At 41.3% G+C, this 15,330-nt stretch overlaps 1 protein-coding gene across 1 annotated transcript in view; it reads right to left on the reverse strand.

Moving 5' to 3' along the window:
• The window catches only part of CTNND1 (catenin delta 1), a gene marked incomplete in the record, with an annotated part of 1,335,518 nt that overhangs the window by 687,172 nt on the left and 633,016 nt on the right, over nt 1–15,330 (reverse strand). Inside the window, 1 exon segment of the mRNA XM_044076626.1 lies at nt 1,270–1,379.

Genomic DNA, 15,330 nt, shown 5'->3' on the forward strand with positions numbered 1-15,330 from the left:
CCTGCAGTCACGTACCTTTTGTGTTAACTAGTCCTAAACTGTTTCAGCCATTTAAACATTTTTAATGGTTATCCTCTTCCATTTGATAGTGTGTGTGAACAATGAAAAATTCACAATTCCATCTGTGATGAAGACATTTGTAGTGTCAGTTTCCACCCACTGTATCATTCACTATGGGATTCTGCCTCAATGGTGTCACGGGCTTCTGCACAGCAGTATCTCTTGGTCCAGCACAGCCAAAAACTTAGAGACCCCCCCCCCCCCAACTGCTGTGAAACGCTCCAAAAACTGGAAGCTACATTTCAAACACTTTTGAGACTACATTTTAGGAACAAGAGAAGCACAACAGATGCATACAATGACCACCAGTCCCATCCACATCAACATTTTTATTATGCTTTTCTCCATTAACATGCAAGCATGAAAGGGTATCACAGCTGTAGGTGACCTGCATGCTCAACTGCTCTCCCCACATCTGTCTCAAGAGGTAACAGCACCCTCTCAAACAGCTGTACACAAAAAAAAAAAAACGACTAGGATACTTTCCTTGGCTAAATGACACCACACAGGCTTGTTCCAAAGTCCTGACCGCTGGCAGAGGTAACAGTCTTGCCACTGTCAGTAAAACAAACTTCTCCCCAATCTCAAACCCAGTCAGCAAGTTACCATGTATAGGCTGTAATCATACCAAGTAGCGTTTTTTTTTTTTTTTTTTAATGATTCTCCAAAAAAATCCCTAGCCAAATAACCACTGTGAATGCCCCTACATTGGAGTCGTTTCCCACCCCATATGCTCACTCAGGGATAGGGGATCAGGCAGCAGTAAGATCTGCAACAAACATGCCAGGACCGTTTTCAAATTGTGCCCTACCTTCTAGCACACTTTCCATCCTACAGCTAATGAAGTGTGCAAGGCCGGAGAACTGTAGGATCTAGACATTGCCAAATACACTTCCTTAAACTAGCAAGGTATGCCCCTCCCCCAGTTTTCCCTCATACTGTTAAGCCTGAGGGAAGCAACTCTGAAGTTTGCAATGGGACGCTACCATGACACCTTAAAACTCCCCTCAAGGGAGGCAAACAAGCAGCACCCCACCTGCTCCATCCTTTTTAGCTGCACTCTATGGGATCCAAGTTACCTTCAATAAGAGATAACCAAAATAAACCTAACTCATGTGTTCGCCATTTTCCACTTTAATTATCTGCACTTTCCAATTAAAAAATCATAAGCAAGAAAAAATTACAAAATGCAAATAAAGAAATACACACCTGAACTGAGGACTGGCAAGGAAAGAGCAGCTGAGCCTTATGTAGTACTAAGAGTCATGGGACAGCAACCCCACCACCACTCAAAAGCAGGAAGGAAGTAGACAAGAGCACTGAGGAAGAAAAATAGAAAAAAATGTATTTTGGGGGAAAAAAATCAAAAAGTAAAATGATTTCTTTAAAGAAAAAATTCAGAAGACAACCAGTAAGGTTTTTTATTCCAGTTTACATTAAAAATTATACCAAACATACAACACAAAAATATGTTTAATTCTTAGTTTACACACTTCAGAAACCAGTGAATCAAGGTTTCCACTTTTAAATTAGAAACTTTTTTTACTCAAATGAATTTAAGTTAGAAACTTGATGCTACATATCCGACACCAACTGAATTGAACTTCACAAATTACAAGGCTAAATATCAAACTGAGAATGTAAGCAGAAGGAAAATGGAATGTAGAGCCAAACGAATTAACGACTTTCTACAAAATCCACAATCCATGTTTCCTTGTTCTCCAACACCACCTTTATGTTATCTTCAAAATGGTATCACTTTGTGATATTAATTGAACATGTCTCTCAACAAATTTCCTTCTTTAAATGAAGTGACATTTTCAAATAACCAGTTTAAAAAAGAAACACTCAAACTGAGAACATAAACTGCAAACAATCTATTGCATCACATTTGGGGGTGGTGATGAAGGAACTGTTCACACAAATGGAACTTTACAAAAAGATAAATTAATCACTTCCCTTAAGTTACATTGTTTAATAATGTAAACTTAATTTTTGGTCATGTATTCAGTGAAGTGCACTTAAAGATGGTTTAATGGTGTGAAACAAAATTTGCACTAATGTATTTGCATGTGTCCAGCATGTACAAAGGAAAGTTTTCCAAGATATTCTGAAAAAGTTATCTTTAAAAAAAATGCTTCCAAATGCATTAATAACCCACTCCAGACATTAAAATTAATATGTCAGTAAGGGGCATTTACAACACTCTGGGTTCCAGCACTCCACATATGTAAATAATTGTAAAGCAATTAAACAGCCAACCTGTTAGTTTGGCAAAAGAATTACCATTCCCCACTCCCCAACAGGTTGGCAATTACTTACACATGCTAGTCAAGCATACTGAGCGCTGGGTCCCAAAGGGTTGTAAATGTCTCCTGTCAGGACATTAACTCCAAAAATAGTGAAGGCTTAGACTGTTGCATTTAGATGATTTTATTTTTTTTAACTTTTCAAAAATAGCCAGTTCTTGGAAAAGTTCATTCTGTTTTAAGTATTCAACACTTAATTGTAAACCAACCATACAAGAGCCCTTGAACTGGGGCATATTAGCCTGAACCCACTCTCTCAATAAACAAGTGGAGAAAGTTCAAGCAGTAAATTACAGAATGAAGCACAAAGGCTTACTACTCTGCTATCCTGCCTGACTATGCCACCCCCAAATGATAAAACAGCTTTTCCCACTGGACTACACTAGGTCAGATCCTTCCACATTACATTCCAGGGAATCGGAGAGAAGGCTGCTCTTATCTAATCAGACAGTAGGACGCTGCTTAGCAGCACTTCAAGTATCACTACAACACTAGTTATTCATTGGGGCTTTCTTCTACTGAAAACGTGGTAGTTTCCCCTCACTTCACTGGGGTACTCTATTTCCCTTACTTCAGATTTTATCTTCAAGCTTACCTATACAAGCATCTCCTAGAGGAATGTTAAAACTAAAGGGCATTCATGATTACAACTTTTTGCTCATAGGCAGACTATCCCCATGGCCATTCAACATCCTCCTACATTTGGTGGGCAGTTAATAAAGAATAGCTGCTTCTCTCTCCAGTCAGCCTTCCCTTATCTGCTATATTATTTCTTCTACAGTGTTCACCTCACCCCAAATGTAGTGGCACCCTTGCCTCCTTCCAAGTTCCTCTTGATCAGTGTAGTCTTTCTTACATAAATCTTTCCTGCAGTCGAAACATGCAGATAACTTCACAGCCATAGACTCTAGCCATAAGCAACAACCCTTAACCCCCCCCCCGCTTCCCTGCCTTTATTTAGCTCCCTTCATGTTCCTTGTACCCCCTACAACTCTAACCTCAGAGATCTTTACTACACATGCAACCTTGATGACAAACATAGCCAGAGTAATGTACATGAAATTGCATTTCTCATTTATTTTCATTTTCTGGCTGGAATTCCAATTGGTGGTAGAATATTTTCAGCAAAGGTTTGACGAAAGTGCCATTGGTACAATATACAATCTAAATTAACACAAGTAAACAAACAGGGGTAATCTGACAGTGCAGAATTAAAATAATCTACAGTAGTACACTGAACTGGTTCACACCACCACTGATCGAATAAAAGAATGCATTCACACTGTTACAATATCTTGAAATGGAATACACTGTATATAAGCTTTTACAATGAAACAGTTATAAACTTAGATACTTGTGCTAAAGTGGGAACTAGTCAAGTTATTCAGGTTACATCAGGGTGAATAGAATAAAGGTATCCCCCTGCTGAGTTATTGGCTTTGAGAGTGAAGAGAAAGTCTGTGCTTAAGCACAGGCTTCTTAGGAGAGGTAGGTAATGTTGGAGGGTAGCAGAAACACTAGTTGGGTTTATAAGCAATGTTGCAGTTGTGAGCTGCTAGTTGTTGAGTTGCTGAGGTAGTTCTAACCAAATAAGTTTGAGAGCAGTGCAGCCACAAGGAATATAAAGGATGGAGTAAACAAAGCAATTTTGCTGTGGCATTGTTGTGACAGTTTGACTGCCATGGTGATTTACAAGGGCAGGGGATGCATGAAGATCAGAAACCTTTCAGAGTAGATATCAGGGGCCATGGATTGAATGTTTCCATGGAACTGGCACCCAGAGACCCTTTCCTTCTCCCTATGGGTAGGTCTCCCCTATTGCAGATGGATGTAAGCACCACTCTACTGCTGTGCACACAGACAGCAGAAAACTTCAGCAATGTCACAAAAGTCTATCTGGTATGGCATACTTTAAGGGCTTCCTGCCTTTTTTTAATGGTTTAAGGGAAAAAACCTCAGCAGACAGTGAAGTTAACCACAAGCTCTGAGAAGAGAGACTTGCGTAACATGGACATCCTTATGGGAAATCTAGCATTTACAGGCACAGTAAGGTGCTTTTACAGAACAGATTGCACCCTACACCTGTGTGTGTATACAGGTCTATTTCTGGACATCAGCTTAACAACTTAATTACATGTGCAAGAAGATCAGCTCCCTCCAAAGGTGTACATCTCTCAACATTGCATAGTCATATGACTGGATAAAAGCCAAACTAGCCAGGACTCTACAATGGCAAAAACAAGATAGCATGAGCGAATGTAACTTCTTTGCCAGGTAATTGGAGATCTGAAGTAAGCCAGCATCAACCCAGCTTTGGGAGAAGGGATTTATATTCTAAAGCATCAGGCCAGCTTGTCAGACATGGTCAAGACTGCAACAGTTGCCTAGCCACAGAACAGCACTGCAAATTTAGTGTTATGCCTCACCAAAAACCAGAGATATCGCCAAGATCTAAACATAAAATAAAGATGAGAGACAAGGAGAAAGAGAACATAATCCCAAGCCTAAAGGTGAAGACTAGCTTTAGAGTAATTAAATGTGTGATTTTATAAGTACATAATTGAACTGGAGCTACAATGTCAGTGACAAGTTAGCACATTGCAGCTTGCATAATGGAGACAACAGTGTATTACCAGCTGTTTACATACAGTTCAATAAACAGCTAATTAGTATTATTTTGGTTAAAGAGCATGTGGTGGGAATGTAGATTTTCAGTTCTGTGAGTGCTCATCAGCCACAAGGAGTAATGGTTAGGGTTACAGAAAATCCCCATAACCTGTGTCTGGCAAGATGGCAGTTGATGGTGGGAGGGGGGCACTTTGGCAATTGTACTAAGATGCCAAAGCTAGAAATTTCAGAAACCTGGTTTTGGGGGGAAGAAGTCACAGCCCCACTGAGATGAGTGTGCCCTCTTCCTGCACCAAGCAACAAAGGGTGCAGGAAGAGGCACAAAACTCTCAAGGTTGCACAAATCATTGTCTCCCCAGACAGCTCTCATTCGCAGTTTAGGAAATTAATGGGTTCCAGTCCAACTGGAGAAAGGCTTTATGTTTGCAGGACGAAGGCAAAAATCACCTGTGGGGAAAAACTGGCACAAAAAGGATTTATGGAGTCAAGTAGGAGGCAACAAGCATGGGACAAAAAAAATATTTACCAGCTAACCTACAAGAGGTCACTCAGTTTTCTTTGCACAGAAACACCTAAACAACCTTACAATACAACAGTCCACAGTTATTTTCCAATACAGTTCAAATTAAACCTTCATTATGCCCAGGAGAGTGAGGGTCCTCACTTCCTTATGACAATAGCTTTTCTACTGCCGCTCTTCCTCTCCAAGAATAGGTTCATAGGTAGGTACTAGGCTATCGGCCCAAGGGCCTACGTAAGCCTAGCCAACAAGGTTCCCTGGCTTGTGCCACCCAAGAAAGTTATTTTCCTGTGCCACTGTCGAGCAGAGACACAGAAGTGATCCCCAGGGTGTATTTACTATTTCCCATCGACTCAAGATTTTTCTTTAAGAGTTCCATTGAACTTTGCTCGACATAGATGGGTAGCCTGTTCGAGTATAGAAAGTCCCTGGGACAGGAATCTATCCCACCGGCATGTCTTGTTTATTGTGGTGACATGGTTGTCCCTAGAGTGGGTAGCTTGAAGGGATTGGGATTTCTTTAGGTGTAGCATGTCCAACAGCTCTGGGTTTGACACAGCTTTATATGTTAGGCAGTGATCACCTCAGAGTAGGTGATATGCAATGGGGTAAAGCTGGAGTTTTTTTGAGACTATCAGTGTAGGGAATTTGTATGAGGCCAGTAATCCTCTGTGGCCTTTCCAGCTGCTGCAGATGTCTTGTGAGGTACATTCCAAAAGGGGCGTTCTACTCTATAATGGGTCTAATGAGTGTCTAGTAGAGGGGAACAATGACCTCTTTCCTGGATGAAAAACCCTTTTATGATTAGGTGCGTCACATAGGACTTCCTGACTATTGTGACGATGTGACTATCAAAGGAGAGACTACTGTCCACCTGGGTCCCAAGGTCTCATCACACATTCGGTGTTAAGTAGATTGCTGCCTATGTGGTAGTTCATGGGTAGAGTTTTTACCAAAGGGAATGATACTGCACTTTTCGGCATTGAGCTTGAGGCCATGGCTCTGACACCAGGCATCTGTTTCAACAAGGCCCTTCTGTAGGATGTCCACATCAATTGAGGACTTAACTATGGCTCCTAACTTGCAGTCATCTGCAAACTTCGTTACCCGAGGCCTCCTGTGTTAGCCTGTACTTCAAAGACGTAGATACCAAACAGGAGAGGTCCCAGGACAGAACCCTGTGGTACTCCACTTGTCACTGCTTTGAGGTCAGATTTGGAGTCTGCAACTTTTACAGTGTGGGTTTCTGTCAGTGAGCCAGTTGGCAACCCATCTTGTGATGTAGGGATTTATACCTAGTTTAGTGAGTTTAGCTATAATTCCAGAATGGGGGATAGCGTCGAAAGCCTTGGCGAGGTCAAGATAAGCTGTGTGAACCACCTTACCCTCATCTACTGCTTTGGTGACTGCCTCAAAGTCGTCGATCAGGTTCAGGAGGCATGATCTGCCTTTCACAAACCCGAACTGGGTGGGATCCAGAATTTGGAGGTTACTAGTGTCTTTAAGAGTTCCATGAGGATACGCTCCATGGCCTTGCAGACCAGGCTCATCAGGCTAATAGGTCGATAGTTCCCAGGATCAGTGGTGGCTCCCCCTTTGTGGAGTGGGATAACTGTTGCTGTGCGCCACTCAGTGGGCAGTAAGCCTGATGTGAGGCTACTACTGAACACGGTGCTTAAGTGGGGAGCCAGTTCGTTCTGAAGTTAGTGTAAAACGCAGCCTGGGATGTTGTCCGGTCCCATGGATACTGTGTTTTTGGTTTTAGAGTGCAGCTTTTACCTGCGTAGTTGTGATTACAGGGACTCTGCATTCTTCCTGTATAGATATGGGCCCTTTGGGGGGGGGGGGGGTAAAGTCAGCACTGAACCTATCTGCCAGGATGTTGGCAATATCAGTTGCTTCTGTAATTTTCGTGCCATTGTGCTATAACTCAGAGCAGATCTGGGTGTTGCCATCGAGATTCTTGATATAGCTAAAGAACGCTGTGGTTGTCCTTAGAATTAGTGATGATTTTGTTTTCGTAGCTAGCTTTGGAGGATCTTACAAGGGATCGTAGCTTCTTATCGAGGCTGAGCAGGAAGCTTCTCCACTCATGGGATTTTACTCTTTTGCAACAGTTTCTTCCTTCTGTTGTACAGTTCGTTTATGGCAGGGGACCACCAGATTGGCTTCCTTTTTTTTGGGGATAGCATCTTGGTTCTGTTTGAGATAGCACAATCCATGCAATCGTGCAAGTGCTTGCAGAGTGCATTTGTGTGGGATTCAGCAGTTGTAACTATTGTCCATCTGTATGGGTGTCATGAAGTTCATGCTTAAGACAGAAGTGGTGAAGTTGGCTTTAGAGAAATTTTTTACCATGGTTTCCTTAATGGGGGGTGGGGGCAGGATGTGGATATCAAGGGTGATTAGCTTACGGTCGGATCGGACCAACGAGGAGTTTACTTCAGGTGTGGAACACCAGTCACTCATGTTGGTAATGAATAGGTCTATGATATTCTTGCCCATGGTGGGGGGTGTGGATACGTTGACCCAGGGCATTGGATTTATGAATTCCAGAAAGCGTTGAGCTAAGGAGCTGGTACACAAGTAGTTTTCCTAGTTAAAGGTGGGGTAGTTGAAGTCGCTCATTATTAGAGTGTTTGGTTGAACCCTAATATTTTCCAGTGCATCAAGAAAAGGGGAGTGGGAATCCTGGGGCATAGTGGGAGATCTGTAGCAAGCTACAATTTGGATTGCAGTTTTGCCCAGAGTTAGTTGCACTTGGATAATCTCGGATGCATTATGCTGAGCAACTAGCCTGGAGGTGTGGATATCTGTAATGAATTTGGACACACCTCCGCCTTTGGCGTTTCGGTCCAGGTTACATGGCCAAAAAGTGTGGTATGAGTTATAGCCTGGTACTGCAAGGATGCTCTCTGGAGCCTTGAACCAGATCTCAGTCATTGCACAGATATCAATTTTCTCCATTTTAAGGAGTGCCTTGAGTGCATTTTGAGATTTAGACTTCTAGCATTGAGTAGCATTACCCTCAGTTTTTGCTCGCCTGTTACAGTGGTGAATTTGTCATTTGAACCTTGCCTAAAAAAGGCACTATAGGGGCAGCAAGAGCCTTGGCCAGTATCCGGAATCCCAGGGGCGACAAGTGCAGGCCATCTGTGGCAAAGCATCGTGGTCTGTCTACCATGTCATCCCAAGCAGACAGATACTGGAACCCCTTAGAACAACAAATCTACCTGGTTCTAACTTCATCCATTTTATCCTTACTGGACCATGGTAAGTAACTTCTCCCCACTTGCTCTCTTCATTTACATGAAAGAATGACAAGACACTCCATACACAAACAGCAAATGCACAATGAAGTTATTTATCAATGAAGATGCAGAGAACCCCATCATGAAGTTCCCATCTACTCCATTCTGGGAACATGTATTCCATTGCGTCCAGCTCTCAGCTGGCTTGTCTTTCAATTGGATTCTTCCTCAAGTACTTACAAATCCAGTTACCTAGAGTCCTTTATTCCTTGATTGGGGCCTGTCTTCTGGTCTTTTTGCCCCCTTTTTCCTTGCTTATACCCCACATTGTTGTGTTGGTTGCACTTATTGCTGTTTACAGACTAATCTTGTATACCTACTTGCTCTTCAGGCATCAGTCTTCTGTGCCCTTAAAGCAACCAAATATTTCTTTACCCTCCAGCTTCAACATATCAATCAGGCTTTATCCAGCTCACTCCCCCTACTTACACAGGTTCTCACTTCTGTACCCCTCACACTCCCCTTCCTTGTTTTTAACCGGGTTGAGTGGGTGCTTTTCTGCACATTTAATAGCCACTGTTTGGTCTTTATTCATGCATCCTTACAACATGTCTTGTCTTCACCTATGGGAGGTTACCTCTACTCATCCTATGCAAGCCATCCACTTCAACTTAAAAAATTTCTCCTCCTTACATGGCTAGAATAACTAGCAGATCCCCCATGGCCCCCTTTCTTCATGAGGAACCCATTCTGTTAATGCTTACCATTTCACACTCAGAAGTAGCTGCAAACTGTCTTTCACCAGGCTTGCGTCAGAACTCCTGTGCCTGAAACTTCTTACCTATCTTTCCAAGGGTGTGTGTGCACTCTCTCGGTTGTGCCACAAAATCAAACAGCATACAGTCCCACCTTTGACTCAAAGTCCACTGAACACATTTGCTTTCTCCCACAAAGCACACACCAGCCTAATCAAATTTAAAGAGGGCTGGCTATCAACCTTTTTCTTGTACTTTAGACAGTAATATAACAGGACATTTAACGCCTCTGAATCCAAACTGCTTCACCACAAGATGATGCAGACTTAAACGGCCATCTATGACAAGCACAAAACCACACAGTTTAAGCAATTAAGTGGGTACTTCAGTTTTTGTTTAAAATTGATTTCAAACAAATTACTAATGAAACCTGCCAGTGCCTTGTACAGCAGTGGCCATACGATAGAGTGGGATGAGCATCTCCAATTCCCCAGTTGCTGGGGCACAGTAGTGATCTCAGGACATGTCAGCCAACAGTTAGCTATTCATCGCTAGGGTAAAGTCCACCCCCCCTTTTGCTGTAGCACCCAAACTCATGTCATAGCACGAGATTACTAAACAGCACTTCTGTGCTGTAACTCAGGAACAGAGTTACTGAAGAACTATTTTCTTTGCTGCTCTGTCAGGTGCCATGAAGTATTGCTTATGCAGTCAAAGCAACAAGTTCAAAAGTAAAATTACAGTGCACAAAAATACACAGTGATACATGCCTGTGTATCAAAGGGTTTGTTTCATGCTTTTTAGTGCTACTGAAGAACTGCGGTTTTATTAGCAGTATCATGTGCTGCATTTATCCTAAATGCTAAGGAAAGCAAGAGCTACTCAGAACACATGACTTATTCCCTCAGTCATATGCTGGGACAGATACCAGTGAGGCAAAAATGAGTAAATATTCCCAACATGACAGGTAAACTCTTACAGTTTTATCAGCCCAAGATAGCTACTGTATAAAAATTCTTAAATGCCTGGTACTAAAATCCACTAATACAAGGACGTACTATCCAGATCTTAAACTAATCCTGCCCCACTGGATAAGCAGTCACTTACCTGTCAACATTTCCAAATGTATCACTACGCAGGAAGCCTGCAGTGTACCTTACCCTACCAGTAAAGCGCAATGAAAATTTGTTCAAGTGACTATCTTCATCAGTGTTACTTTTGTGTACAAAGCAGTTTATGATGAAACTAACCTTTACTGTATGGGGAAGATACCACAGACTGACGCAGCCAACAAAACTTATCAAAACAATCTTCTAAAGATCTAATTCACAGACACATTCCCAAGTACAGTCAGAACATAATGATATAAAGAAAAGGCAAGCCAAAACAAGTACCAAAAGAAATACAAAATTCATTAGTAGAGACATGCCATTCCCACGGCTGGGGAAGGGTGGAAGAGAAGTGATAGCGCAAAAAGACAAACTGCTGCCTGCCAAAATTACCTGAAGGCAGGAAAAGTTAGTCATGCAAACTTGTCAGGCTGTTTTGATGGTGGCATCACCATCCACTCTGCTGAGCTCATGATGAAACAGTTTCAGTGAAGGATTTCCTGTGACACAGCAAAGATAATACGCATATACCTCAAGGTCCATTACTGGTTTAAAATGGACAAGAGTTCACCTTCAAGCCCTAACAGGATGGCCTAAACTTAAAAAAAAATTAACATCTTTATTAAACCATCACTTACAACATAAGCAATCATACAATAATAAAAATGAAAAACCACACCAACGATCCTAGTTGCAAGCATTTTATATCACAAACCATAATGACACTCCCAGTTGCAAACAATCACTTATAAAGTTACCCAATTGTTTTCAAACATTACATAGCTCATTTAAGTACTGCCTTCTTTTAAACTTCATTCCTCCCCTGTATGTTTTGTTCTTACTATTCCACTTTTCCTTTGTAGTTTGCACCTACCTTTTTCTAAAGATCACAATTCCTATTTTATCGCTGTTGCTATATTCACTAGTTCTAATATAGTTGGTTTTGATTTTGATTTCCATTTTCTAGTAACTGCTTTTTTGGCAGCCACCATTAGAGACAGCAAGTCCTTACCATGTCCAGGGAATTCCAATTCTGTACCATAGCTCAAAAATATCATCCCTCATCACACCAATCTTCCCACCCAGCATCACTGACAATGCATCCCGCAAGGAATCCTTTAAGTCTGCCAAATCACTACACTCTCAGAAATTGTTCCCAATTACCTCTGTCACACCAGCAACATTTGCTATCTACCCAAGGAAAAAATTCTCTGGAGTCTACTTGAGGTATAAAATTATCTATGTAAACATTTCCAGGCAAAAATCCTAAATCTTCTAGATCCTGTTGCACATCTTGGAGACATACATACATCCTTCCACTGTTTCTATGAATTGCTTATCCAATCTCTTCCCGACCTTTAACCTCCTCTGATTGATTCTTACAGTTATGCAATGTTTTATATGCTCTACTAATTATTCCTTCTTTAAATGGCAGCTTCTATTCTAGATTCTATTAAAAACTCTACCAGTGCTGGTCTTTTGTTTAGGAGCCCCCTCCTATTTCTTTCTCTGCCTATACTCGGATATCAATCCTTGATAGGTAAGGCAATCTCTAACCTGCAGTCCAAATAAATTCTTGGTGTCTTGCCATTCTCCATTATCTTTCCCCCTCTAGTTATTTGCCCCCAATACATTGGTTCCTTTGCCAGTTTTCTCCAATAAATTCCAGCCTCCTCTTTCCTATTGTCCCCAATCCTAATCCCCAACTGCAGTCATCCCTATCAGCAGAATCTTTCTCCATTCTCATGTTGGCTTAGTTCTTGGAATACTTTGCTACTTTATGGATATAATATTCTGCAAGATTGTTACTCGCCTTAAAGGCCTGCATCCAAATCCCAGTCTCTACTTGTTTACTGAGCTTCCCCTGTTTCATCATCACTTTCCAATCAATTATAGTTGTACTGCTTGTGCTATGTATAGGAGCCTTAACTGTGTAGCTCTGAAGTACCCCTTCAAATTTGGTAATCCGCCCTGTTCTACTAGAAGAATCAGTTTATCCCATTTGACTCTTGTCGTCTTCTCCTCCCAGATAAAGTCCTTCAGCTCTATTAATTGCATCCACAACTTCTCTTCTGGATGATAAAAATATGCTTGATCTGTGTACAACACTAAAGGAACTAATCAATGACTGTTTCTACCTTACTATCCATTATCTATACAACAGTTTGCATTTTGTACTATCTTTGGTTTAGTTTCTTCTCACATAACCTTCGCTTCCACACCAGAACCATTTTAATTTGTACTCCTAAATACTTCATTTTATCATGTCCCCGTAAATAAGGATATTGCTGACCCAATCTGTGTGTGTGGGTACAAAACTTACCACTACTGACTTTCAGCTTCATTAATTTTGTATCCTGAAAAGGAATGAAACCATGCCAAAATGTTCAACACTAATGTCTTTCTGGTTTTGTCAGGTATAAAATCTGCAAGTAGAGCCAACTTTTATTACTAACATACCAGTTATATTCTTGAATTTGAGTCCCTTATTTTCTTTGCCAATGGTTCTATACATAATGCAAATAAAGGGAAAACACCCCTGCCGGGTTCCTCTGCTCAAGCAGAAATCAGAAAGCACGCCACCCACTTTATTTTTTGCCTCCAATCCTTCATAAAGCCTCCTAATCAACCTTATTTTTTCAGGAAATGCAAACGCTTCCACTGCCCAACTCAAAGCCCCAGGTTACTCTGTCAAATGCTCTCTCTGCATCAAGACCCACTAACAATGGTATTTTCTTACATTGCTTCCCTTTGCATCAACGTTTGTTAATGTCAAATATTTGCCTCCCCTCCACAAACCACACTGATCCATACCAACTTTGGCATTACTTTTGTCATTCTTTTAGCCATTATAGACATGAACACCATCATGGTTTAGTACTGAAATGGGCCTGTGTGAAGCTTGGTCCAATGGATCTTAACCATCTTCAGGTATTACGGCTACCACTGTTGTCTTCCAAGATGTTGGTTCTCCTCTAATACTGTTAAAAACTACCAGATCTTTATTAGTTTTTCCCTCCTAGCTTCCAAACTTCCACAAGTACCATCTACTCCTGGAGACTTTCCTGTAGAATGGTTAGACACCATCATTTTTATATCTCCTCCTAGCCAAACCATAAGCAACTGAGGCTCATCTACCTCTCACCTGGGCATATTTAATTCTTCCACATTTCCATTTGCATCTTTTCTTGATTTCCATACTTCTCTGATTTACACAGACTTGCATAGATTTTCCAAAATATTTTTAATGCCTCTAAAGGATCTCGTTACCTTCCTTGTTATAGGCTCCCTAAGCTTGGTGACAGCCCTACTGCCTGTTGCCAGAGTCGTCCTGCTAAAAGTTTTTGCGCTCTAGTGTCATTATCAAAAGTTGCTCAACAGCAACCCTTCTATACTCATGCGTATTATCAAAGCAACCCCTTACTTTCTGGTTAGCATTCTGCAGTTCTTGTTCTGCGAAATTCCCGACATTCTGCAATACTTCAACATTTGTCAGTCCCTCTAAATAATTCTTGTTACTTAACCATAGCTCCCTTTTATTTCCATCCTATTTTTAAACCACCTTAATTTTATCCCACTCCCTAACTATATTTTTATAAGAAATTTCCATCCTCTCCAACAGTTACTGAATAATCTCCACTATCCACTCCTTAAATTACTCTCCTTTTAACAGATAGGTGGGAAAGTGCCAGTACCTCATTTTTATTACCCTGTGTTCTTATTTTAGTTATTGGCACATGATCTGAAATAGTTACTGGATGTGTATCAAGGCCTTCAATTAAATGCACCTGCTCTTGTGAAATGTAAATTCTGTCTAGCCTAGCCCAGTTTTTACATCTTGGAACATGTAAATTCACTCTGAACTTATTACTGAATTCCCATCTTCTATGCCAAATATTTTCACAAATTTCTTCAAAAATATAACCTCAGTTATACTTTCTCTTCTGTGCTCCCCCAACACATCACTACTGTAAATCACATTGTAGTCCCCACCTGTAAGTAATATTCCTGGCCGAAAACTGATTTCTCCCAGCATTTTCTTAAGCTCCATTATGGCAGTTTTAGGTGGAATATAAATGCATGCCAGTGAAATCCTCCTCCATTACCAGTAGCCCCTGCCATTAATATCTTTATCCTCTTCTATCACTATTGGAGCTCCTCTTGCAATCTATACAAAAAGTATAGCTGTGTAAAATCTTACCATAACCATAGATGTCCTTCTATTCCATGTTGCAGTATTTTTGGTGTGGGATTTCCCGCCTCAGGTGACCCGTATGTCAGTTCCTACACAAAAGCTTTACCTTGGTTGCTGTAGTTGCATGGGATGTCACATGCAGGGCTATAAACCAGAGCCCTTAAATACGACGTCTGCACGGACAGACCTCAGAACTTGATGTTAGCCACAGGATCATAGAGCCAGTTGGTGGTTAAATTGGTCGTATGGTATAACCACCAGGAGACCCAAGACAGGTCAATAATGTGAGACAATACAGGGGGGGTTAGGTGGGTGGGAAGGAATACTGCAACATGGAAGAGAAGGACATCTATGGTTATGGTAAGATTTTACACAACTATTCTATGTCCTGCTATTCCTATGTTGCAGTATTCTTGGTGTGGGAGAGTACCACAGTTAAGATGGAAGGGAGGGAGGAGGTAGAAGTAGCAGACACCACAAAGCCCTGCAGAATTGCTTTGGCA

The sequence above is a fragment of the Protopterus annectens genome, chromosome 1.part1, assembly GCF_019279795.1.
Source record: "Protopterus annectens isolate FY-2018-M chromosome 1.part1, PAN1.0, whole genome shotgun sequence".
Classification (NCBI taxonomy): Eukaryota; Metazoa; Chordata; order Ceratodontiformes; family Protopteridae; genus Protopterus; species Protopterus annectens.